The sequence below is a fragment of the Lipophrys pholis genome (genome assembly GCF_963383615.2).
Source record: "Lipophrys pholis genome assembly, chromosome: 9".
NCBI lineage: Eukaryota > Metazoa > Chordata > Actinopteri > Blenniiformes > Blenniidae > Lipophrys > Lipophrys pholis.
Genome location: NC_137639.1, coordinates 14325431 through 14352933, shown reverse-complemented (window position 1 = coordinate 14352933; position 27503 = coordinate 14325431). Strand labels below are relative to the sequence as shown.

The 27503-nt window shown below is 43.6% G+C and overlaps 1 protein-coding gene across 2 annotated transcripts in view; it reads right to left on the bottom strand.

Annotated features, from left to right (window-relative positions):
• Positions 1-24103, bottom strand: part of hivep3b (HIVEP zinc finger 3b) — a 38511-nt gene extending 14408 nt beyond the window's left edge. Inside the window, exons 1-2 of one of the 2 annotated variants that reach the window (XM_080471582.1) lie at positions 23872-24092; positions 4845-4890 (exon numbers count right to left, since the gene is read on the bottom strand). The gene's annotated coding sequence lies outside the window, so the exon portion shown is untranslated. Of the gene's footprint in view, positions 1-4844; positions 4891-23871 lie in introns of both variants that reach the window. The other variant, XM_080471583.1, reaches the window with a different exon arrangement.
• Positions 24104-27503: the final 3400 nt, after the last annotated feature.

Genomic DNA, 27503 nt, shown 5'->3' with positions numbered 1-27503 from the left:
GTGGGGGAAAGAGAAAAGACTGAATCAGTCATTTAATGGCGGAATAAACAGATCCGGTAGAAAACTGTAGCTTGGGGTGCCAGGGGTGGCAATGTCGTAATGACATATTTTTTTTAATGAGATCCACCGTTAAGCTCTCCATATGTCTATAAAACAACAACACAGCACAGTCAGCCTTCATTAGAGGCCGTTTACGGAGGAAGGAAAACAGAGACAATCACTCTTCCCCTTGGAAACTACTTGATGGATTCTCGGCTCCGTCTCCACGTTTCCCCACATCTGCTAACAGCCGATCATCTGTCCAGTATGTTTCTCTAAGCAGTCGAGTACTTTGATTATAGCAGATTTCCAGGAAAACACTGCAATTACGCAGCATAACAAACTGAAACTACACAACTGAAATGTACGTGTACATTCTCTTTCCTATCTGCTGTTGGACCAGGGAACTTTTCTTTCTCTAGTTTTCTAAAGATGTTGATCCGGAAACAAACATGGGTTTTCAGGGCAACATGTAGAAGTTGAGAAGGAATGAGATTATGGGATTATCTAACACGACCATCTATAGGGTTTACCAAGAATTCTCTGAAAAAGAGAAAATATCCAGTGAAGCATAGTTCTGAGGGCCAAAATTACTTGTTGATGGGGGAGTTCACCGGAGACTGGTCAGACTTGTTTGTGATAAAAGGAAGGGAACGGTAACTCACATGTTACAACCCCGGTAAGCAGAAGACCATCTCCGGCCACACAACACATTGAACCTTGAAGCTGATGGGCTACAGCAGAAGATGATCACACTGGATACCACCTAACAACATGAACCCAAGACTACAGTTTAAACGGGCTCACCGAGGTTGGGCAATATAGAGAAAAATACGATTGGATTAACATTGTTTGGTTTGATGAGTCTCGATTTCTGTTGCCACATTCCGATGGTGGGTACGCAACATGAAAGCATAGATTCCTCCGGCCTTGTTTCAATGGTTCAGTCTGCTGATTGAGGATATTTTGTGGGCGCACTTTGGAACACTTATTGTCAATTGAGTATCGTTGAAAACATCCCAGCCTGCATGAGTATTGTTGCTGACCTTGGTCATCCCTTTATAACCAGTGTATCTTCCAATGACTACTTTTCAGCGGGATAACACACCGTGTCAAAACCTCAAATCTTCTCAAACGACTTTTTTTCAGCATGACAATAGGTTTAAAGTACTCCAATTGTCTCCAGTCAGCAGATCTCAATGCAACAGAGCTCCTTTGGGATATGAAGGACTGGGACTTTGGCATTATGGATGCTCAGCAACTGCGTGATTCAATCATGTCGATATGAAGTATAACGTCTGAGGAATGTTTCTAGCACCTTGTTGAATCTATGCCACAAATCCTCTCTAAAGGCAAAAGAGTCCAATCTAGTTCTAGCAAGGTGTAAGAAATAAAGTAGCCATTGAGTGTTTAACAACAAGAGGACGCAGATCCTACACACCCCTTCAAAAAATCGTACCTTGGTGATTATGAAATGGGACAATTTACCCACTCACCTCAAGAAGGAATACAAAGATGACAACAAAGACAGTTGATTGATGAAATGAGTTTAGAAAAAGGAGTGTTGCAAATTATATGAGTGTAAGGGGACGAGCAGTAGAGGGCCAGAAGATGGGTAAATAATATGTGGGCCTGGATGTGTTGTAGGATGATGCTGTGCATAGAAATTAGAATGACTGAGCAGGAGGGAGCCACAAAGAGCAAGACAAATTGTGTACCTTAACCCCTACTCAAATAAATGTCTTTATTCGTGTAGTTGGTTATCAGAGAGCAGGTTTAATGATCTCAACCATAGCTGTTGATGCAGCCCTTTAACAGGGCAATTAGAAGGTTTTAAGCTTGGGAACAGCACTGCGTACATTATTCATGGCAGTCTAGACTGCCAGGTCTGAGTGGGGAAACACACACAGTCAGGGGTTTGCCAGGAAGATGAGGGAAAGGAATGCCAGAGTCCAGCCTACATTCAAGCAAAATACAGACACGCGCGCGCGCACGCATACACACACACATGCCCTAAAGCCCACAGCACACACACTATGTAAAGCTCTGCTCTCCCCAGACGAAAACTCCTGATATGCAGCAGCCTCAAATACACTGACAGATTTGACCAGCCTGTCAGCAGCGGTGCCCTGGAGTGACCTACAATGGTTTTCCTCAGCTGATATCCCTGCAGTATGGCAAGGGGTTTCCCTTGAAACAGATCTGTTCCCTATAAAAAAAAAAAAGAAAGAAGAAAAAAAGAAAAACTAAACACTACCACCTCTTGTAAATATTAAATTAGTCCAATCTTACTGATGACAGTGAAGCGAAGGCCGTTCACTCTATTTTTAGAACAGAGGTAAGAGGAAAAAGCCACAGTTCCAGCTGCTATATACAGCACTGTATTGTTTTGTTTGTGGCACCAAATCGAAACCACAACACACACATAAGTGTGGCAGGCAATGTGTTCAAATCAATCCACCTTTCGTCTCTTCTGCAACGTCGTTTTACAAGTCAGTCTCACTCAATTCAGCGATTTGTTGTGTGGACTAGTTTCTGCGCCTAAAATGTGATTAACGACGGGTCCACAGAGACGAGAGGAGACAGAATGAGTGAGGAGCGTCTGCCGAATGTGTGTACATGCAAAAGGGGCTTTGTCAGCAGAAACGGGCATTGATGCAGGTACCCGAGGGAGCCCTGACGCATGGCAGAACTCACACATCCTCACACACACCTTCACACACACATCTACACGCACACACACACGCTGTCCCCTGCCATCAGCTCTGCTCTGTCTAACAGGTCCAGCACTCCTCACTGTAAATCCCACAAAAACAAACATTGAAAGCTCCCTGGAATCAATAAGCAGCGCTGGAGATTTGTTCCAATGTCATAGTAAATAGTTCTTTCTCATTCATAGGAGGACAGTGGCGGGCAGAGTGTATGTTAATTTTCCTCATCAATACTCAGAAGTGATGAAGGATAAAAATATGGGCCAAAAATTAAATAATCTTGTGCCTTGAGAACAGATAAACCCCTCTTAAGTGCCTTAAAAACAAAAATCTGCTGTCACCCCAAACACACACACACACACACACACACACATCTCCCTCTCTCATTTTTTTTTTTCTTCCTGGCGGCAGCCTGGTGCAGGTTCCCATGGAAACCAACCTACTCTGAGCAACGGCAGATGGAGAAGGAGCTGGAGGTCTAAATTTATCTCCCAGCATCCTCTCCGACTACAGACGCACACTGGCAGCAGGAAGTGCGGAGTGGAGTTGCTTGGCCTCTGCATGCATTGACAAGCTGGTAAGACCCTTAGCATCCAACTCCCTCGTTCGAGTGGCGGCGGGCTGAAGTTAGAGTGCTCCAACGACTGAAAGAGCTTGAAATCTCGACGGCGCACTTTAACGTTTCACACCGCACAGGAGCCTCTGCAGCATTCCCAAAATGTACAATAAATGGAAAATTAAATCCCGGTCCTCGTCCTGCCGCCGCCACCACAGAAACACAGAGGTGTCAATCAAGCTTTGGCTGGAAATCCTTGACAGCAACACCAACTCATCACAGAAGTGTAGAGAGGAACAGACTTCTTTGATTGTAACTATGAGGAATAAGAGAGCGATGAGAGAACCAGACGGCAGAAAGAGCAGGAAACCTCAGAGACTCACACTCACTCGGGGATACCACTGCTGTCAGTAAGGAGGACGCCGTCTGACCAAACACCACATACCAGAGTCCTCGCTCATTCCCTCTCGGCTCTGTGTGGGTCGCTTTGGGATCTCGGTACCTCTGAGGCAGGAGCGATTTCACGGGGCTTTGATAAGACTGGCAGTTCACAACTGTCGCAGTGTTCATTTTGATTAAACACAAGCCGGTGAACTGCAGGTCAATACCGGTCTTTAAATCAAACACGCCAGAGCGAAGCTGAGTAATGCACACCTCCACGGCAGGAGAGGACTGCACTTGGGAGTTTTAATAATATCCCTGGCAGCAAAAAAAATCTGATACTTTTCATGACAGAATCAACTGTTTGAAAAAAGAAACTGACCACAACTCAAAGTCAATTGCACATTAGCAGACTTTCCATTGTGGTATTTGCGGCTCGGTGCTTTCTTGAATGGAAACGATCCTTTTCTGAGGCACTTAGTTTGACAGATTCAATTGCAGCTCAGAATTTGCCTCAAAACCGTTTACCTCTAACGAAGGGAGTTTCTTACTTCTTCATCTGTTCAATCGTCCAATAGAATAAAAGAAAGAAATCAACCAGTTTTTTGTTTTTTTTTAACCACACACAAAAATATCAGGTAATATCAAAAAAGGAGGAAGCTCTCTTCTTGTACAGATACATAATACTTTTTATTTATACTCTTATCACTCTGAGCCAAACAAAAAGTCTGTCTTCTCATCAGTGTCATGATGTCGATATGGACATGTGACACCTGTTGGCATGACCTCCCATCTCAGGTGCGTCACTCAAAACCTGTTAATACGAGTTTTCACAGACGAGATAAACTCTTGAAACTCAGTCACACTCCTCTGATGTTCCTAGATTATGTAGCGATTACATATTTAAATGTACAAGAAGTACTACATAGTGTATCAAACACCACAGCTGCAACATCTAGACATCTCATTTGCCTTCCCTGACAGCTTAAGTTTTATTGATGAGGAGAAGACATGAGAGGACTGACTGAGGAGAGAGAGAGAGAGAGAGAGAGAGAGAGAGAGTGAGAGGGATTAAAGTGAGAGGTGAAGACAGACAGAGGAACAGTCGGACTGGTGCAGAGAAGGAGAGAGAGAGAAGCAGACAGAGTTTAGATTACCTGACAGAGCAGTCTGGTCTTCCCCCTCGGAGACGCTTCACAGGCACTGTGAGACAAGCAGGGAGAGCCAGAGAGTGAGAGCGGATATGACTGTTTGAGTGGGTGTGTTGCAGAGAGAGAGAGAGAGAGAGAGAGAGAGAGAGAGAGAGAGAGAGAGAGGGAGGGAGAGAGAGAGAGGGAGGGAGAGAGAGAGAGAAAGAAAGAAAGAGAAGCTGGGGTGAGGCAAAAATGGAGTGATGGTGAAACGGGGAGAGGGAGACACTCGATTATTTCGACTGTACAAATGCCTGTAACTCCAGCAGCATCTCTGACAAATCACATCATCTCCAAGACCGCAGTGAAATTATTAATGATTTTATTGCCAAAGTAACCAAAAGTGCAGGATGAGGCGGGTCTGTGAACCCAAAATCATACACAATCAGGACAGGATGGGCTGCTGCTGCTGCTGCTGCTGCTGCTTTAGCTCAAACTCATCTGGCAGCCGTGGCACAGCGCCGACAGGCAGGATTACAAACAGGTCCTACGTGGGGTTTTCCCCCACAACACAGAATCCGGGAGGCGAGTCCTCGCACTTATCACCTTCTTATCAACAAGGTTTTTCCTAATGTAGCAATGGGTGAAGGAAAAACACATCGGCCTGCTTTGTATGCGAGAAGCCACATGAGTTTTGGGGCGCCACGTCTTGTTTACGCAAATCTGTGTGACACCGTGCTGCATCTGTAAATGAATTCCACAGTGGCATCCATTCAAGCAAGCCCCCGCATTACGCAGACCCCGGGATGGGCCTATCAGCCGTACAACGAGAGAGCGAGAGAGAGAGTGAGCGAGAGAGAGAGAGAGAGAGGGAGAGAGAGGGAGAATTGAGAATGAACGGAGGCCCTGCTGTTCCATAGAGCTTTGCTTCACTGGCAGTGCACAGGAAGTGTGAGTCACACACTCTAAAATAAACACACTCGCACAGCGACGAGCCGGCACACAGAAAGAGAGGATGGCTGGGCTACTGATCAGAAGGCAGGCAGAGGGAAGCTGAATCCATACAGGCCAGCAACAAGTGGTAGCCTGGTGGGACTCGCAGCAGCCAGATGATGACATGAGCCAGAAAGAAAAGCGGATTGTCTCCTCCTCCAATGGCTTACTATATTTCCTTTTTTGTTTTGTTTTTCTTCTTCAACCTTGCCTTTGAAACATCAATTTGAATGCTTATTCAAATGTCACATTTTTGAATGCTGCTCTTATTCATTGCATGCTCTGTTCCCGTTTGGTCCACGTGTCCTGCTCTTTCTCCTCTGCCTTGGTTTCCTCGCTTATTTTATTGGGTTCCAGTCAATGGGCATGTTGTTGGGGACTTGTGCGATTACCACGGGCTCAGTTGGGCTGATGGCTGACTGCAGTAAGGGACTGTGCTGGCCTGATGCTCGGCCACTCTCACAGGCCGCTGGCCGAAGCACTGCATTGTGTCGGCCTCAATGTGCTCATTGTCACTCTTTACTACACACACCTTCTATACTGTACTTCCCTGTGAGGGACCTTCACCCATCCGTCATCTCTTTGTCCTCTGTTCCTCAGACTGAGGGGTTCTGACGGGAAAGTGTCGGAGGGGAGGGCAGAGGCCCGGGAACAAAACTGCCACTGTGGGGATGATTGACAGGAAAGTTGTTCTCCATAGACGTAACAATTAACGAGGCCAGCGACTGAGCAGCAGATGCACAGACTGGTTAGAAGCTCGAGAGAAAGCTGTGATGTGTTCAGTTCAGCAGCCCTGGAAGCATCTGCAAATGAGATGATCCTTTAAAAAACTGGAAAAGCAGCCATTGTAACGGCATGAACGAACGCTTTCATTATGCGGTAATAAATAGTAACCACATGCTACTCAACGGTTCAAAGCATGTCAGACTTACAGTATGCAAATCTGTTCTCTTATACATTAAATGGAAACAAGGGTTCCCCTGGGATGCAGTCACATTGGGCAATTTCACGCCTAACACACCAGACAAATATAATATAGTGCCGACATAAGCAACACCTGAAACACAAACGTCATGCTTCATGTGAAGGTTTGTGCATTTCTGGAGCAGCCGCAGACTATAATTTAGTCCAAATGAGTGGTTTGTGCATTTACACACAACCGTACAGATGACATATTTTTGGACTTTCACCCCATAAACTGCAGACACAAGCAGTAAAGTGGGCAAATATGGGAGTATACAGAATAGGTTCTTTCTGTTTTAGGGGTAAATTATTTCAGGCGTGTGGTCATCCTGTAAACTACCCCCCCCCCCCCCCCCCATGACTGTGGTATTGTGATAGAAACAAGATCCATTTAAAGTAGACTACCTGGTGTATAAAAGCCTCTGTGGCGTGACACCGCCACACCTGTTTGCATTTGTTTAGGGAGAAAAAAAAACATTGAGGGACAAAGCACAAATAGGCTACGCTTGAAAGAATGTGTGGAACTTGTAAAGATAGTCAATATCTGAGTAATTATCACTTCATTTTTACCCTCTATGTTAGAAATAAATGGTCATAAATCAAAGATAATGCAGGACATAAAACTTGACTATATTCTGATAAAATACAACATCTGTTTGTGGACTTAGGTACCAGTAAACAGAATCAATAACGTGTGAGCTTGACCTGACCCAGAGTTCATGCATTATGTCATGTAGTGATTGAAAAAATAGAGCAACAAACAGGACTTCTTTTGCTTCTTGTGAATATATATATTTTTTTTTTATAAAAAAAAAAGTCTGTTTAAAACCATTAAAATACAATAAACCAAAAGTTACATAAATTAATTTAAGTCCATTTAGTAAGTAAAATAGTGATTGAGGAAAGAATAGAAAAAAAAATTAAAGGCGGCAAACGTCAGATGTGGAATAACAAAAAGCCGACTGGTGCTCAAATGGGAACGAGTTCATATGACTTGTAGCAAAATTGCATACAGCTGGTTATTGACAGTTGCACACGAAGGTCAAAATGCCAACATTAACTGAGGTGTGTGGGACTCATTATTTTCTTTCGAAGCTACAATGTGAAGAGTTTCAATGTAGTTTTTAAAGTCACGGGGATCGTCGGAGCAGAGTGAGCAGATAGACCTGCAGACCCCGTTCAACCATCCAACTCGTGCATCCTCTGGAGTGGGCTTCTGCCTTAAATGAGAACTCCAATTTAGTCCTTTTCCAACAGTAAAAAAAAAAAAATGCTCATAGGAGGTAGAAATTGCCTCAATCTACTGACTTACGGTTAAATCGACCTATCATTAAAGTATAAGCCAGTATAAAAAAACTAAAGCCAACGTTGCGACTTTCTGCGCAACACTCTTTAATATTCTCTCCCACACCCAAAAATGGGTCGACATTCAAAAAGTTTTGAGATTCAACAGCTGTATCTTTGCACAACAAATGAACTTAGTGAAGCATAAAAAGCACGAGCATGTGATGGGTGGTCTCAAACGTGCAACCAGCCAGCCTGCTAATGGAGTTTTAGCTTGCTGGTCTTTTGTTAATGCCAATCGATACTTTCCCTCAGCAGATATGATATCCAATACTGTTAAACATCAAAAGACCCACAGCGCTCCGTTTCATTCAGCATCTCCACTTTATATTGCTTGAAGAGTTTCGTTGTTTTTTCCCTCAGTTCATTCCTCACATTGTTTGGGGGGGAAGGGGGGGGGGGGGGGGGTGCACAATTCTCCCTTTGTAGCTGCTTTTTCCCATAACACAGTCATTATATTTTATTTTTCCACGGTGCTGAAGCATCAATAAGCATCACTGTCTCTATACACTCCAAAGTAAACTTTATATTATAAGAAAGGCTCGTCGGAAAACATGGCTCCAGGGTTGCTACGGGTAGTGATTATGAAAAGTATCCTGGATCTGAGTGAAGTCCCTGAAGAGTAAAAGACACCATAAATAGAGGTCATCTATCATTAACAATTTGTGATGCTTGTGTTAAACCCTGCTATTACAGCTACAGTCAACAGTGTACATCTTTTAGAACGGAGCAGAATTATACTTTGTAGGCAAAATGGCCATTTGAAAGGAAACAACTGGATTAGAAACATTAAAAAAAAAAAAGTGTCAAACATTGCAGGGAGTTTCTCTGCCAAACAAACGTCACCTGCCTTCAAACTGCAGCCGCCATCACACTGCAGCATGAGTGGCGTGCCACTGAAATGAAAGAGTGACAAAGCATGGGCGGAGAGTGGATAAATATAGAAAGAGGAACTGACATTTTCAGAAGCTAACCTCTCCATGCCCACAAGTTTCACTGATGCGTGGATGTTAAGAACGCAGTGCACATCCTCCCATGCAGATCGCCGTCCCCGGCTTCCACAGTCAGCTGCCTCACACTCGCCCTCTGGCATCTCTGGCATGGTGCGATTTTTTTAAATTAATTTATTTATTTTTTAAAGGCAAACCTGGGATGACACAAAGCTCTTCGATTAATTGAATCAAGAAGACAAAATCTACAGCTGCTGTTTGAAACCTACATAATATTTCCCTTTTTATTTTGGAAATATTTTTACTTTTCACCTTGCATTAGGAAAAAAAACCGTTAAAACAATGGACTTTTTTAAAAATAATTACACAAACTGAAAAATTTGCAACATTTTTGTTTTATTCTCCATAATATAAGCTTAAAAGTCATTTAAAAAAAAAAACTCTAACCCAAAACAGGTTCTCTTTAAATCACAGGATCACATAGTCAAAACTATTGTAATTTAAGTTTCCAAAAAAGCCTTGAAACTCCTTATCTTTATACATATGAATAAAAACTATGCGATGAAGCAATTATCTTTTTAGTGATGTGTTGAAGTTTGGAATTTTCTGAAAGGTGTAAAGGTTTTAGGAATATATAACAATGAACATTTGCCATTTTCCTTCATTTTTTGGAGCTATTTTTAGAAAAATTCCACAACATGCTGTTTGATGACAAATGTGTATGTATAAACAGAAAGTCCTTTCTGATTTTCCGACAGCAGCCACCTAAGTGCTTGGAGTTTTTTGGGGGGAGCTTTGCTAATATTTTCTGTTTCATATGAAAATAATTAACTTGTATGTTGGGAAAGTCTGTGCTGGTCTTTTTGGCATTACTGAATCCTATGTGAAGCTGCAACAGGTACACGCCAACGCTGCCCAACTCCGTGCATGACCTGGCGCCATGCCTTATCTGCACATCTCCGTATGCCGCGACGATGTTAATTCAAGCCGTTAGGCTGAAGCTGCTTGTGCTTTTAGTGCTGCCTGCACAAACACAGGCATGAGGGAAGAGTCAACAGGTGGACGCTCAGCCTGAGTGGGTTCAAACACAAGGACTGGGCCGCAGAACGTCTCGCACTGTCCTGCATCCTGCCGTCCTCTCCCAGGTTTGGCAAAGGGGCATCCTTCTGATCAGGGAGTTTACTCAAAGACCGGCCAGTTCAAGTAATTGCTACCCACAGTGACAAACAACTCCATTCAGGCTAAGTGTCAGTTTACAGTTTACTCGCCCTCCTCTGCTGCGAGCCCCCGCTGCCCATTCTGCTTGGTGCCATGCTGCATTAGTGGGCTGTCAGCGGAGACTCTCCTGACGCATCAACACCTCGTCAGTCGCCCTTCAAACCCAATGCACTTATATGCAAACACCATGTGCCACAGCCCGTCTGCTTATGTGTTTGTTTCTCTGGAAGTGGAAATGTGTGCAAGTGCGTGTGTCACAGAGGGAGAAGGAAAGGGCGCGAGACGGAGAATAACAAGATGCAGGAGAAAAACAGCATGTGCAAATGCGTAGGAGAAAGGCAGAGACGGTGAGACAGAAGGCTCTTGTATATGGTCATTTCATGTCTTCGCTGCATGGCGACAATAGTTACTCGCTCTGGCGTCTGAAAACATCTTTTAAAAGGGTCTGAAATGTGTGAGCAATGTTCAGTCTCTATATCTTGAGATTGCAGCTCCAGGGCAGAAAAAAGCTGCTCATCAATCACACACAGCAATCAAGACAAGAAAAAAAAAAAAAAAAAACTCCAACAGTGACTGGATAAATCTGTGTGTTTGTGGGGAGCTTTTAAACGCTGAATCTGCAGGAAAAACAAACACATGTCAGCCATAGACTGCACAGAAGGCTGATTACTGCATGCACCTACTGGAGGGTTTTCTGTTTCTCTGGAATAGTTGAAGATAACAACAACAACAGGAAGTTTGGCTTTCGATTTGTATGCTTTGCTTTCATATCTGGGCAGAAGCTTTAAGGTACATAGGTTCATTATCTCTGCATCAAACGTCTCCATTAACCGACCATCCAATATTACAGTCCACCAAACGTTACCTTCTCCGTTGTCGTTACATGTAAAGTAACAGGTGCATTTCCAAATCGCAAGAGAGGAGCAAATAGACCTTGGTGTTCTACACTTGAACTAGAACTTAGTAGATGAATGCTTCCTTTGAATGAATTCTGGAGTGTTTCTGCAATTTAAAAAAAAAAAAAGAAAAAAGAAAAAGATCCTTGGATTAAAATCATCCGCAGTGAATGTCTTTTTAGAAATATGGCCTGATCTACCACAAACCAACGGGCCCATTTGGCATTACCAGACAGAAATGTGTCACCGGCTGCTCACATCATTGCCGGGACGTACAGGCTCGTCTAGCCACTCGGGAAGGCCACTGCCCGGTCCCACAATACAGTCACAGGCCAGAGATCGTATATATGGGGCACTTAAGTATCGATGTACCATTTTTCTCTCTCCTGGCCACCCAAACTGTTCAAATTTCTCTGGAAAGTAACCAGACACGGAGGTCGTGTGACCCATGTTAGGGGAATTAGTGAAGCATTCCTCCAGCTGTCAGCGCCTCATAAAAGATCTGGTGTTGGAGAAACCTGACTCCACACAAGTCAACTCGCCACCTCTCTCTCATTCCTCATGATCCACTCATCTTCAGAGCAGCGTCCTCCTGCCTCCGAGCCTCATCATTTGAATACAAAGCAACAGAGCAACAAAGACGTCCTTAAAATAGAGATGCTGCCATGCACTTTCGAAGAAACCTGGAGTGAGTAAGAGAAAGGACAGGGCAGGAACAAGACGGAGTGGAGGCCAGTGCGCCGAACAGGCTCGCGGAGAGCAAATGAGACACTTTATTGATGTAGGATAGGTGGTTGGTTACATTGATTTTCTGTTAGTTCTTGTCTTGGTATGCGCCGCTGATTTGTCATCCAATACAGGTTGAAGCACTGTCTCAGAACATGTTGTAAGCTGGGCTTCGCCGGGTTCTCTGGGTCCGTACACACACATTGGGTCATTAGTTACCTCTGAGAATGTTTCCCCAGTGGGAATGTTTACTGTAAGAGCTTTCTGTCCGGCCAAGTCACTGGATAACGTTGCAATCTCGCAGGGACCTCAGGTACTGTACACGAGTAGCACACCTCGGGAGTGCAGGGTGGGTATCGAGTACTTGCTTAGTGAAGCAGATCAGCAGCTACAGAGGAGAAACCCTCTGATAAATTCTGATTTGATGGCTTCAATTGGAACGGACCGTAAAATAACCAATGAAAGGTTTGCTCTACCTCCCAATAAGTAACCATAATGAGGACGATATTTTAAAATGTTGCTCAGTTATTTATGGCACTTCGACTCCCACACATCATTGTTATTCGAGGGAAAGAGCTGAGTGTTGTTCTGGTTACTGAAAATGATGAAGCATGAAGTAAAGCTCGACCTCCAGTATCTGATCATTTAAATGTAGACAGTCACAGAGGAATGCACAGCATAGACAGTGAGGAAAAAGAAGAGGGGGGAAGTATTCTGAGGACATTTGAATAAAGGAATTCTAAGAAACTTTATAGAATGATTATCTGCGAGTGTAAGCAAAAGTATACACCTCTAGAAATGGAGCCTTTTCCTTTTACACTAACAGGGAAGACAGACTTTACCAAGAATGCAGATTCTGTTTCAACCTTGTACATTACATAGATGTTTAGAGATAGAGACCTATAAATAGCAACCAATTGGAGATGGCTCCCAGGGTGCAATGAACACGGCCTTGACACCGCTGGTGGTGGGCTGGGTGGCAGTGAAGATATGATGCAGCACAAACTGTAATGACGGCAGAGGAAAACTGCAGCAAATGAGGAGGTTCAAATGTCGAAGACGAGTGTATTAGACACAAGTTTGTTGACATAAATAAATTTCTAAGTAACTAATTTATTCCTCTTTCAGCGGAGCATTAAAGAGAAAGATGACACCAGTCAAATATCCACACGATAAATCAGTGTGTAGAATTCAGAGGGATTCATTTATAAAAAATTAAACACTTAATGACCATGGATTTAATACTGCACAATCACCCACGTGTAAGACTTGTTTTCTTCTTTGAATTCAGAATAAGCCTTTCATATAGGAGCAGTGGTGGTTTTGGATGTTAGTGAAATTGGTCACACCATTAGGTTAGTTCCACAAACTAAACACGGGCTGTATAAAACACCTCTGTGGTGCATCAAGGCATCTTCACTGTGTTGCAATCTGCCAAAACATTTAATGCTTGGTAATATTTGAAGATACACTTTAGAAAACTAGGTTTGCAAAGTAGCGTGACCAGAAACAGTTGACCTGCTCAGTTCACTACACCTACATTGGAGGAATAAAAAAAACTTACCAATTATCTAATGAACATGTTAAAGTAAATGTATTAAGCGGAATACAACTCACTCGGATTATGTTCCTGCTGCCCACACTGTTTATTCATGTTTGTGCAGATTTTATGTCGCTGCCTGCTGGTTGTTGAAGAACAAAGGGGTGACCGACAACCCGCACTTCTCTAAAGCACAGAAAGATAAAAATAACAAAACAAAAAAACAAAGCCAGACTATATGTCTCATCAATCTGAGGTTTGATGTCAAATGTGACAGCAAACTGCCCCGGTTTTATTTCTCCGCTGGTGAGCATTTGTTTCACAAACATACAGCCTGAGCAGTAGTGTCTTTTTTATGCACCCCAGGGCAGCTTTTCTGACAACATTTTATTTCTGTTGATGGAATTTCAACTGTTTTCTGCCTCTGGATTCACAGCCTTCAATTCAATGATCCAGATGTGCCTGGAGAGTGAAACTCTTTTATTCATCTCTTTAAAAACACAAGACAAAAGCAACATCATTTACTGTATATCAGGTTAAAACTGCTTTGAATGAAAGTGTTTTTCAATATCTAAATATGACTGTAAGAAAACTTAACTTGGGACAAGGTGAAAAGCAGGTACTATTTTGATTTCACCAGACACCTGATTTCTTTGTATTTTTGTCACAACAAGACTTTGATATTATCTTCATCAACAAGTTTCTCTTGTTGGGATAAAGAAAAAGTTGATAATCTGTTTTGAAGTCTCTCCAAAGTATCATAAGAAAAAGAAATGCTTGAAGTCAGTAGCAATAAAACTGATTGTGATTGATAAGATCTGGTTCCTAAATGAATACCACATAACATGTTATTGAGGTCAAAGTGACCTTGAATTTTAAATCATTCCATTTGTACTGGAATATTTGTGGAAAAAGTATCTCCAAGCATCCATATAATAGTTAAATAATTAAAACGTGTTGGACTCTAATATAATCTGGTAACAATTTTTATTTTTTTCATTAAAATAACAGCCAAGCTCCACCAGTACAACTACTTCAGCTACTTCCTGAAATATAAACTTCAACTACTTCTTTCTACAAAAGATAAAAACGTGTTTGGAAACCACAAAAAAACTGACTAAGTCATAAACCTGAACCTACGTAATTCAAACAAATGACATAATGTGTCCTCCAGTGACCAGCGAGACCGAGAACACAAATCTAATCTACCAACAGAGAATATCTAATCTGGAGACTTGCAAGTGGAATAAGTTTCATCACTGATGAAACAATATCCAAACAATGCAACAGAGTGAAAGAAGTGAACAGCCACCTCACCAGCTGGGCTTTGTGGTTTTAAAGATGGAGACAAAGACTTATATATATATATATATATATATATGAGTATATATATAAGGACCGAGTCACGTTATGTAACGCGACTTCCTGCATTTCCATCATCATATACCTGAATTACAAAAGCTGATACAACTCCTAATATCTGTTCTGTTGGATGAAATTAAATTTGACAGGTCTGGCCTATAATCAAATATCAGTGTAACATTTTTAGAAGTTAAAGTGTTAAATTGGTATAAACCAAAAGCTTGTTTCATTCAATGGTACCAATAAAACTGGTTGACATACAAATATTCAAAAACTACTTTCCAAACCAATACACCAATTCATACAATATGCATATCTTTAGAGAGCAGTAGAAAACTGCTGTACCTGGAGAATATGCAAACGCCACAGCGAACGGGCCCTAATGTCGAAATAAGAGTTGAAACAGAGATATTAATGGTGTGAGGCAGGAGTGCTGATCAACACACCACCATGTGGCCTGTGCTCATTATCTGATGTTAAAACACTAATTGCATGCATTTCGCTATTGAAGCAAGACCCAATCATACCAACAGTGATTGTCACCGAGACCAAATACAACTACAGACCCAAATTCATTCAGACTCACTGAGAGGACAAAGCCATCCTCTTTAGATGGATTGCCCACCATGAATAAAATGGAACAACATCAAACAGGCCATATGGAAATGCATGAAAGAGTCACCACCAGGCTGATTTACAAAGATAACTTATAAGGACATGACTGTTTGACAACATACATTCAAAGAAGTGAAAACTTGGCAAATAAGAGGAGCGATTCAATGTAGCACACCGTTCACAATGAAAAACTGCACCATGGATAATCTGATAACACTGTAGTTACACAGAAAAGCAATAAACAGTGCATTACATAGATTGATGGCCTAAAACTCTGATACTTCCCACAAAGGAAGCGGCAGCCTCCGAGTTAGGCGAATTCACTTCGTGAGAAATGAGAGGCGAACCTATTGCAACAAAAGAAAAAGCAAGAGTTCAACTTGGTCAACACAAATAACACGCAACCTCTGACTTGTATGTCTGTGATGGTGATAATGAGAAGTGCATTCGTGCAAGTCAAAACACCAAAGTATGACAAATGAAGGAAATATTGTTGCTGGACTAGCAACTGGGACAGCTTGCTCTCAAAAGACCAGTGAAAACATCCATCTTACAGACAAAGGATCAGTATGCTTTCATCAGTACAAAGAAAATAATCTATCATGGACTCCAGCTGAAGAAGTTACTCCAAGAATTACACTTTTTTTTTTTTTTTTGTAATAAACCCACTTTTAAAACATTTTGCATTGACAAACGGGTTTGTTTTCCCATCCCCGCAACAAGACTGTCCTCCAAACTCTGTCCTCGCTTCCAGATTCTCACGGGGGGGGCTCCCCCTCTTCCATGTAATTTAGGCACTCCCGTCATAATGAACACCCTACTCAAGGGGCAGCGAGTGAGAATGTAGCCCAGTCACACCAACCACTGTACTCACAAAGCATTCAAATCACTTTCTTGGCTGAACCCACCTACATCACAGGCTGTAAACTTAAAAAAGATAAAAGAGGGAGACAGAAGAGGAGAACAATCAGAAAAGAAGATCAGGGAGGAGATCCCTGAGGCTCTTCAGCTTGGTCTCCCTGTGGGAGAGAGTGTCAAGAGTGAAATATGGCATCCAGAAGCACCATGCATCTACCTATATAACCTGTCCTTGTTCCCGTCCTTTCGCCCCTTCACTAGCCCAGAAGCCTGCCAATCAGGTGATGTGGAGGGAGGCCTGCCCTCAAAGGACAGAGGAGTGCCATTAAACATATTAGCAGAGTGTTGATGAAAAATCAAGGTCTGCGATGACTTAGCTGGGGCTGCTCTCTCCTGTGCTGACAGTGCAGAGCGGGAGAGAAGAAAGGTGGTGGGGGACTACCTGGGTGCCAACAAGGGGACTGCTGACTGAGGTTGTTAAGGACAGAAGCATTACATAATCAAAAAACATTGTAACACCTCAGACTGAGGTGACTGTGAGAAACAGCCTCCGACAGCACTCCCCTTCTCGTCCCCTAAAACGTGTGCTCACATGTCTTTCTCAGTCCTCAGCCTTTGTTAGGGCTACAAATCCTAAATTACAAGATGATTTATAATACCCAGTTAATCTAATTTTTCTGTTATGTGCCTCCCGCTGAATACGGGCCGCAAATCCTTCTACCCTGCATGAGATAAAAGGGTATGTATTGTAAATACATGGATAGATAAATCTAATGTGTGGGATTTTCAAGCGTGAGCCTCATCTATATACTGGGCTGCTGCTTTTTTTTTATTTCAACTTCAGCCGTGATCCACCGCATCTCGTCCATCTCTGACCCCCTGAGGGTGATGAAATCCTTGGCTTCAACAGCCAGCAGCCAAAGATAAACATGTAGCCCTCTGATGAGTGGCACATGCCTTTTTTCATCAGCTGTTTGTTTTCTCAATTACGCTGGGTGAGTCTGTGTCAGCAGCTCTGGGGTTTTGCGCTGGCAAGAGGCTGGAGGCCGGATCCTCTCTCCTGGGGTGAAGAAGTTTCTTGAGGCGTGGCATAGGCTGTCTGCGGTGTGCGTGCGTGCGTGCGTGCAACACCTATATGAACAAATTGCATACCATCTTTGATTCTGAAGCAGCTCAGTTTTCTTAACTTTTCTTCGTTTCCTGTTAATCCACTCCGACAGTGAAACAAATGTGACATGAGATTCGTTTACTGCATCGTGGAGATGATTCACCTGCCTGGAGTTTGATGGCGAGGACGACGGCCCATCAAAGATTACAAGGTATTTCACAATGACTTAAGAGGCAAATACGATTTTGTCCTTGAACCCAGAGTAAAGAAAAGAGTTAGATTTACTCTACGAGAAAAAACAGCAGGAGAGTAATCTCTGTCACGGCCTACAGCTTTAACAGAGAGCTGCACTGCCGTGGTGAGTTCCTAAAAATAAACCAAGCCAAGTCTAAACTATGAGCAGGTAGACAATCGGGATGTGAACAAACTGGTTAGTATGCCAGAACAAAAGGCAGCACATCTTTAAATCACAGATTTAGCCCAAAAAAACGGATCTTGATGGATCCCTGAAATATAGATCTGCAAGTCAATTTTGTCTTGTATAAAAAAAAAAAAAAATGGTTGTGTGTATGGGCCAGTGTTTTCTTAAAGCTATAAGGAAAGACAGCTTTTAACAAGGAGTTTCTTGTTTGAATACAACTGCTGATGGGTCACCACTGTGGGTGCCTCAGCAACTCCATCCATCTATCCATCCACCTTCTATCCAGCTTATCCTGTTGAGAGTCGCGGGGCGCTGGAGCAGATCCCAGCATAGTGTGGGCGAGGACAGGATACATCCTGGACAGGTAGCCAGTCTGTAACAGGTCAAACACATATAGACAGACAAACAACCACACACAATCACATTCACACCGTGGGGCAATTTAGTGTCACCAGTTGACGTCACATACATGTCATTGGACTGTGGGAGGAAAGCGGAGTACCCACAAAAGAAACCCACGCCCACACGGGGAGAACAAGGCCGGGGGCCATAAATCGTTATGTGAATGACCAAAAGTACACAACATTTAAAAAAAAAAAAAAAAAGTCCTTTCAAAGTGTTACTCAAATAAAAACTGCATTACAAAAACTGCACATATTCTACTATAAACTGGTTTGGAAGAACTAAACTTTCTTGTAGATGTGATCCAAACGCTCAGCAGGTTAATTCGTACAAAAGCACAGAAGCCTCACATCACTGTTTTCAAAGCTTTGGTTAGTGTAGGAAAATGTGTCTCCAGAGAACATTATAAAACAGACCACTGGACCCTCCCATCCAAGACATTTACACTGACCAACTACATTTTAAACCCAGGACATCGCTCTTAAAAATGGCCACATTTAGACAGAAAAACAGCCGGGGTCTCTGTGCAATCAACTCTGTTATCTCTCTGGGTTTTTTTAAGACAATGACAATAACGTTTGTTCTATTTGAAATCTTTCTACAAAATGGGGACATTCCCCAATGTTTGCTGAGGTTAAATTATTTCCCAGCAACATTAAGCAAAAGAACCCATGAGCTTTGCAAAGTTTATTCCTTCATACATTATTCAACCTGTCATAACATTGAGGTTTTTTTTTTTTTTTTTTTTCCTTTTTCAGTCTCTTGTAATAAGTGTAAGCAATGAAAGATCTAGCCGCTGCTTTGGTACAGCACATATCTGGTGCGAGGACACAGGCCTGGCACTGCAAGACTAGAACATGACAGGCACTCAGATTTTATTGAAGTACAGTGGCAGTCTGTCCACCGTCTAAACCGAGCGAGGAAAGTTGTCTGTAGGAATGCTCATGCAAATATTGACCTTCAATTACGTGAAACAGACGCCCCTACTTAGGGGCCGTAATATGGAGGCGTCAGCAGAAAGACTAAAACGCTGTACGTAAAAAAACATTTATATATGTAGAGTATAAGTATAGATACACCTTCATTTGCAATAACATCTGATGGCTGCAAAACCAGAAGGCTTTTAAAGAGAGTTTTAACCTCAAATAGAATCTCACAACAAAACCACAACAACAAAAATGAACAGTGTTACTAGTGACACAACACACACAAACCAATATACGTAGAGTTTTGCGCCCTTTAATAGGGTGAGGTGCAAATGACCTTCCTAGTGATGGCAGACGACCACACTCCTGCATAATTAACAGCATCTAAAATGAGGTGTTCTTTATATGACCTTACCTGACAATGTTAGGGCGCAGTGTGTCTGCAGAGATGGCGGTAGATAACAAATAAGCATGCATGTGTGCAACCCACAGTACAAACACAAAAAAAAAATATTTGATGTCCAGTTTACTCAACGGCAAACGAGATTTATCGGATCATAGTGCCGGATAGGACCAAAATCTTAAAAATAGGAGCATGGCAAAGCGCTACCCACTAGCCAACACACTTCATAGCATGAAGGGGCACCAGGTAAGAGAGAGTTCCTCAAGGCTGAACACGGAGAAGAGCACAGGGAGAGACTAAACAAATCTGGGCCCTTCTGAAGGCTGCTTCACAGATTGCACAGGAATGGTGCAGCTAAAGACGGGGAGGTGGGGTTCGGGGGGGGGGGGGGGGGGGGGTTAGTTCGGAATCACTGCTTCAGTGACAGTGACATGGCACGGGGAGGATTGTCCTGGAGCATCGCCTGCTGACTTGATTTGCTCGGCAGATCTGCGGCAGGTTTGGAAGGATTTTCCCCCCAAAGCCCTCTTACCCTCCTGCAGAGCAGAAATCCCCTCCAATCCTCACTTGCAGTTACCACAAGGACATCTGACACAGTGAGACAAAGGAGAGGAGAGGAGAGGAGAGGAGGAGAGGAGAAAGCCAATTCAAGCACACACCTTTAGTTAAAATGACAATTATCCTGCACTGACTCTTCTCTTCTTCTCCCTTCATGAGCATTCACTATAACCGCGCGAGCATGAAATAATACAGATGGAAGGTGCAGCAACAGGATTAAGGGATAGTTAAAGCCGAGAAAAACGCCAGTTGTCTTTGCAGGTGTTGGTTAAGTAACGCAGATTAGCTTGGTGACGAGACATCTGGCGATTGCAATCTGATGCGATGTGTGCCGAGGGGTGTGGTCCGAAGGGTATCCTGGGACCCGGGAAGAGAAAAGTGAGAGTTTTGGAAGAGGTAGAGATGTCTGGCCATGAAACATAATCCCTCGCCTGCATCATCAATCAATAACACACAGTCGGCTTGCATCTCTCAAGGCAACACAGAACCTTCAAGGAGAGCTTTGTGCCTGACCTCCAAGAGCTGAGAGATTTAATACTTTCATTTTAATGTACTTGGAAAAACTACAACTGTGTGTCATTACTTTTCTGTTAAGCAGCCATCTGACCAGTGATGTCCTGGCTGAGCCCTTTTTTTAGACATACCTGTGGTGTGCAGCGCAAAAAGCTGAGAATCACCCTATAACAATAAGTCTTGCACAAGGTTGGCCACTGTGGAAAGTGGAAAGTGAACCCAGTGTTGATGTAAGGGGAAAAAAACACATAGATTATAAAGAGAAGAACAACAGAGGAAATTTCATTCTCGTTAAAACTGCATTCTCATACAGCTTCTGCGAAACGTTGGGAGTTGCTGTGATGTAATAAACGTGTGGTCTGTTCCGAGGGAGGATCGCCATCACAAACAGCATACCCCCTTAGCATTCCTCTTGGCTACCAGCTGCGCCGAAGTAGGCAATGATTAACTCTTTCTCTGGGAATGTTTCACCGAGCAACCCCTTCCAACAAAACCTGCATCGCCTGCTCAGCTGCAAGTCGCGTCCACATTTATCGTTACATAACCTGCACAAACGCACATGGGAGTGGGCCAGGCGGCCACACTAACACACATTACAGTACGAGCTATGCTTACTGGCAAACAGAGGGAAACTTTATCTCCATTTCAAGGGGCAGCCAACACACTGGCCTAGGCTAGAGGCCAGACACTGATAGACAACTGTAGCCCCTACAAAAACACTCTCTCACATTCCCACACAAGCATATCGAATTGATTTTTTATTTTTTTTGTAAAAAAGGAGATCCATTGGCCCATGAGGCTAAAAAAAACTGAAAACTATTCAGAATACATTACAATACAACTGATGACTTGAAATAAAGTTATTAGGGTAGTGGGGCATTTGAAAGGTTGCCAGACAGGCACTTCTGGGCTCCGTGTATTTGTGCAATTGTGTTTCCAAGGTCTTGTTCCTGTTTCAGTCCGGTCGCCCAGCACTACAGTGTGTCTATTCTTCTCTGGTGCTTCAGAGAACAGGATTAATGACCAGCGTCAGCCACATGAAAAGATTGTGTCCACCAGTGTGTGTGTGTGTGTGTGTGTGTGCGTGTGTGTGTTTTACTGATAAGAACGGCATCCCACTCACAAAGGAAATAAAACATGCTCCTGCTTAGACATGCTCATACATGCCATTTGATGTGTAATCTGTAAAAGCTGCATAAGACAGAGCAGACAGCCTATTTACACTCTCATTTACTTTCTTTCGACAAAATAACACCTACACATTTCACACCGGGGGTTCAAACCAAGCTGTCACTATCACTGTAGGAAAACTCCAGATGATTTCCTGATCCTCTCCGCCAGTGTCGCCGCGGTTATCAAACCTCCTGATCTCAACTGGAGGATTTCTGTCTGAAGGTCTGAGCGGGAACTCCACACGACCCCCTTGGCTGCCATTTAATTCAACACGTCACCACCAGCAGGGCTGACTCAGTGTGTGAGTTCAGGAGAAGAGGAAAGGGTATGGCAGGTGAGTAAGACGCAGAGTTTTGAGTGGTTCGGTGTTAATTGGCAGAAAGCAGGCATTTTTCCACTATGATCGCCTTTTGTGCCAGTGAGCAACATAACAACACAACACATTTCACTGACTAAACCAGATCTCCACTGATCAGTGTGCCTGTCGACAGACTCACAGTATTCTGTATATTCCATTTGTTGTACCTGCGCGAACTCATTGCGCAACTCTCTAGCTACGATAGAGAATACCAAAGCTTTGTGTAATGATCTGGCACTGCTTCGCGATCGACTGCAGTAAAAACAGGTCCTGCACTTACATGGATACAAGCGCACTCAAATACAGCGTTAACACAAAGCCATTATTCCTAAAAAGCCGTTTTTAAACATTCAAACCAACTCACGAGGAAATGAAAACATCAAACTATTCCCGTTATACGACTTTTATAATAAACCGCAGCGCTTGGTGGGAGCAGTTATTTTCCCCCCCAAAAAATAAATGTTTTACTTTGTCAAGCAATGTTGGAAACTTGCAGGGAAATGAAGCGTAGCTCTGCTTTGGGGCCTGCTGAGCGAGCGCCTTTCTTCAGATCGTACTACAAGTGGTCTTGATCCAGGCCCGAGTAGGGAACAGTGAGGCTGCCACTGTGTGCTGATTCAATAAGAAATAATTGCATCTTGGCCTCTCTCTCCATTTATTTGCCTTCAGCACCGTGGTTTGACACCTTACTGTACTTCCGTGCTGCGAGCTGTACAAACCCAGGAACAGTGAAGGACACTGCAGCATTAGCTGTAATTGCTCTCCCTTTTCGATTACCATTCATGTTTCTGTGAAGCTTCAGGAGTTACAATGGAGACTATTAGAGGGAACTAAGGTTGGCACTATTGCCTCACAGTGAGAAAAACCCAGGTGTGAGCTCAGGCTTGGAGGTCTTTCTGTGCAGAGTTTGCATGTTCTCCCTGTGCATGGGTTTTTCTCTGGGTACTCCAGTTTACTCAAACATTCCAGGGGGAAAAAAGCGTGCATTTGTCATTAAGCAGCGACTCCAGATTGCGCTTTACTTGTCCTTCACCTACGGCCAGGTGGAAGCCGCTCCAGCTTCTATACAGGATTAAGCAGTTTGGAAGATGGATCGACGCTTTAGAAGAGACATCTGTGTCTCACTCACATCATCCACACCGAGCAGTGTCCTTACACGGCCTTAAAGCCTCTGATAGATAGATAGATAGATAGATAGATAGATAGATAGATAGATAGATAGATAGATAGATGTGTGGTCAACTCTAAATATCTATCATATTAAGGTGGACAGACCGAGTACTAAAGCATGATGTCATCCTCTAAATATCTGCCAAGTGTAGGTGCAGCCCATCACAAGTGGCTTAACAGGTTTCATGGTACGTTTTTGCGTAAAGTCTCTGCGCGCAGAGCCAATGGGTCTATACTGTTGCTCTCCTCGGCTGGTGCGTTATTAAGGATGACGGGGTGAATGGAGGTGCATGATGAGGCGTATGCTGTCAGCTGTGCTTCACCAAGTCTGACCCCCCCCCGCCGCCGAACTGGCTGCTGCCAGCGATCCGCTACATGCAACACAATTTTAATGATTTACAGCACCGACCCAGACGAGTCAACTCTACCAGGCTTGTGTACATACAGATGGGCTCTGCTCGCAACTTCACACTGTCAGCCCTCTTCCTCCCGACCACCTGAAGCGAAACTAACCAAACAGATCCCCCGGCAATAACATTCAAAGAGTCAACACTTACCAGCTCGCTACAGCCAGTGCGCTGCAGCCATTTATCCCGTGGCGAAGGAGCCAGAAGTCCGCCGCATTTCCTGGATTGTGATGCACCGGATCCGGCCGCTCCGGAGCCGTGTGTGTGCGAGGGGAGAGCCGGGGGGGCCCGCGGTGCTTCCCACTGTTGTGTCAGACCGGACAGCGACGCCACATTCAGCTGATCGCCACAACAAAACAACATCTCGCCCTACGCACGACACACTCCTCCGCGGCTCCGCACCACCCCGCGCCGCAAGTCCGGCGGACTCCGCCCTCCTGTCAGCCTCCACCAGTGGGCTGGCTCCTCGAGCCCGTCTCATTAATATTCATGAGGAGGTGGAGGACGCCATTGGCCAACAGCAGCAGTTCCTGGTTAATACTATTAATTCCAATTAGCCCTGAAACCTCTCGCAATGAGTATGTGGGCCCAGTGTCTGATGAGGCTCGCATTTCTCTACTGATCGAATCTCTTATTGATTCAGCTGCAATCGCCTGTTTTGTCCCCACAGACTTCTTCCACTTCCACGCACTCCTCCCCCCATATACTGCAAGAATGACATCTAAAGGCATGCTGAATATGCATTAAACAAAGAGGCACGATGAAGGTCAGAATCCAAGAATGAAATTCAATTAACTCCTCTTGAGTGACTGCATGACCTGATTACACAGGGCCCGGCAATGCTATAGTGGTGAGCACTGTGGCTTCATTGTGGAAAAAGTCCTGGGCAGAGCCTTTCTTTGCAAGGTTGCATGTTCTTCCTGTGCAGTGTGGGTTTTCTACTGGTGCTCTGGTTGAATTGCATTGCATGCATTTGATGTTTATTGACTACCCTAAGTTGGTGTGATGGAGTGGTGACTAGTCTGGGGTGTGCTCTGCGTTCACACATGTTTTTGGCCTGGTGTGACCCTGATTTGAATGTTTTATTTTTTATTTTTTTCCCCTGCTCTCAGTCCATTAGTTGACCCTGCCTTCCTGATCTCACACCTGAGGGACCATAGCAGAGGGTGGTGATCATAGTAAAGGTCACTTACAAAGGTGAATGTGACTGCTGCATGCTTTGATACCTCTGGAGATCAAATGTTGTGCTCAGAGTCCAGGTCAAAATAAATTGCGCTGCATTCTTTCGCCTAACACATCAAGCCTGATGCACGTAAGGAACTTACGCTGATCCACAAACTATTGAAGGGGAGCAAGACATCCAGTAACTGTACTAGAAGTAAAACTGCTGAGAATAAACATGACACATTTGGTCCCGGCAGAAAATGAGTGTGCAGTTCGTTCTCCTCTTTTGTGTTGCACACTGTCGGAGTTATTGGTGTGTCTGCATCAGCACTTACTCTTTGTTCTAGGTGCTGAAGGGAAAAGTACTGCAGCAATGAGGGACGGGAAGGGAAGGAAAAGTTGGTGGGGATGGGGAGTGAAGTGAGGTGAGGTGCAGAAAAAAAAGGAGAGACAAGAGCACCCCACCCCCCCAAATAAAACTGGGAAAAAAAAGGAGAGTGGGAGGAAGTGAGAGACGGAGCAGGAGATGGCGAACGAAGTGCAGGGACGTGCTGTGGTGTGAGCGCTCCGTAGTGCTACAATATGACTCTGACAGGCTTATGTAACCAGACTGGCCTGGCATTTGGCTCACAGCAGACGCCGGCTGCACTGACTGTTATATAACTGCATTAGCTGCTCCTCTGAGCTGGAGGGGAGCATGCGCACAGTGGAGCCTCACACGCAGACTTTCAAACTTTAAGACTTCCAGAGCAGCATTGAGTTACTGTTTTGCACTGCGGCCTGCAGTGAGAGATTTGATAAATACAGAGGAAGTTCATCAGTTTGTCAGAAACCAGCAGATCTATTAGCGCCAGCACTCCATTTACTGGAGGAAAAAGCACGCAATCAGTCTGTCGGGCAACAGCATCTCCGCTTCCCATCATCCAGCAACAGGTTTCCCATCCTGAAAAGCCTAATTGGGGCTTAATGTTGGGTAAATGTTTCGAGTGAATATGCAGTATGCCAGCAGGGTCCAAACACAATTAGCTCCCCTGCATGCAGAACATAATTTAATGGGTCTGGATTCCACTCTTAAAACCCAATTACACCTCAGCCTGGCATTTCCAGTCACTCGGTCAAAGAGGTGGTCAGCGATGCAAAATCCTATCATGATACAATGCCTATCCAGGGAAACTTCAGCAGCAGGGACCATTTTATAGCTTTAAAGCAAAGCTGAAGTAATGTAATCCGTGTGTCCTACTGTAGAGAACCAGACACCAGACATGGTCCACTGTCACTTGTGGCGTTTATCCCCACACTTTTCAGCCTATAAGTTAATTTCTGAAATAAAATAAATTACTGATTCCAAAGTTAATGATGGGTTGATCATCATTTTAAGCACATTTGAGCCGAAATCAAAACGACTCCAAATTACAGTGTTGTTATATAAATGAATTGCAGCATACACTTGTGTATTACAAAGATGGCCATCGGTGAGCTGAACACTGACATTTTCAAGAAAAGGCAAGTGGAGATTAAGATCAAGGCTAACACTGTGAGTGATAACCATTGTCTTAGTGAATCTGCAATTAAAAATCCCAGGAAACCTAACCAAGCATGGCTGCAGAGCTGCACTAAGTGCTTCATAATCAGCACATTACAGCCCCTGCTCTCTTATTACAGCGACAAATTGCGTCGGATGATAACAGAGGAAATGAAGGTGGGATTTATGGCACTCGAGCCAATGACCAAAGATGAAGAGTGTCTTAAATTGATCCTCAGAGAAAACCCGGGTTCAGGTTTGTACACCTGCTGATAACATGGGGAAATGAAAGTGTAATTTATGACACCTGGCTAATTTGCTCTCAGATGTTTGGCAGTGTTCAGAGGCTGCTAATTTTCATATGGGACTTATGGAGGAAGAGTTCTTCTGTCCCAGGAAACCGAGTCTGCTAGTTTTTACAGTAAATGCATGAGTCACTGAACGAGAAATGAAGAAATAGGAAGGTACGTCGAGAGAGTTTACCAAACAGCTTTTGGAGTGTAAACAAGATCCAATCATTGGAGATTTGTAGGAAGGGCCTCACATCCGTCTAATAGAAGAGGGACCACACATGTTTTAGATCAGAAGTGGGCTCATTAAAACTGTTTCTACATTTTTTTTTTTTTTTATCAATATTGATTGCATGAAAATGTTGAAAATGAAAATGAAAAGTCTGGTGTCAAAATACAGCACTGCTGTTAACAGCCAAAAGGCAAGGCGAGATGGTGCTACACAAGAACTTGGATATACACTGTGCAAACAATAACTTTTAAAGAGTACACAATGGAATTTGTCTAAATCTTAAACCCTGAGGTGTAGAAGAATATGTCTATACTTCAAAACTTCAAAGTCAGTATGAAGATGCGCCATTACCTGTCAATTATTCAGTCAAAACTGTTGCGACATTTCATAAATCTGACCAAAACTCCTGAATTTCTACTAAAGGCAAATCTCTAAATGGACTTTGGTCCCCCGATAAAGATTGTTCATATTGAGTACGACTGTCCTACGATACATAAACCTGTCCAGATAATCTGAGACGTCTTTTACAGTGTGTTAGTGAATCAAAATTAGAATAATGAAATCGAAACACTCA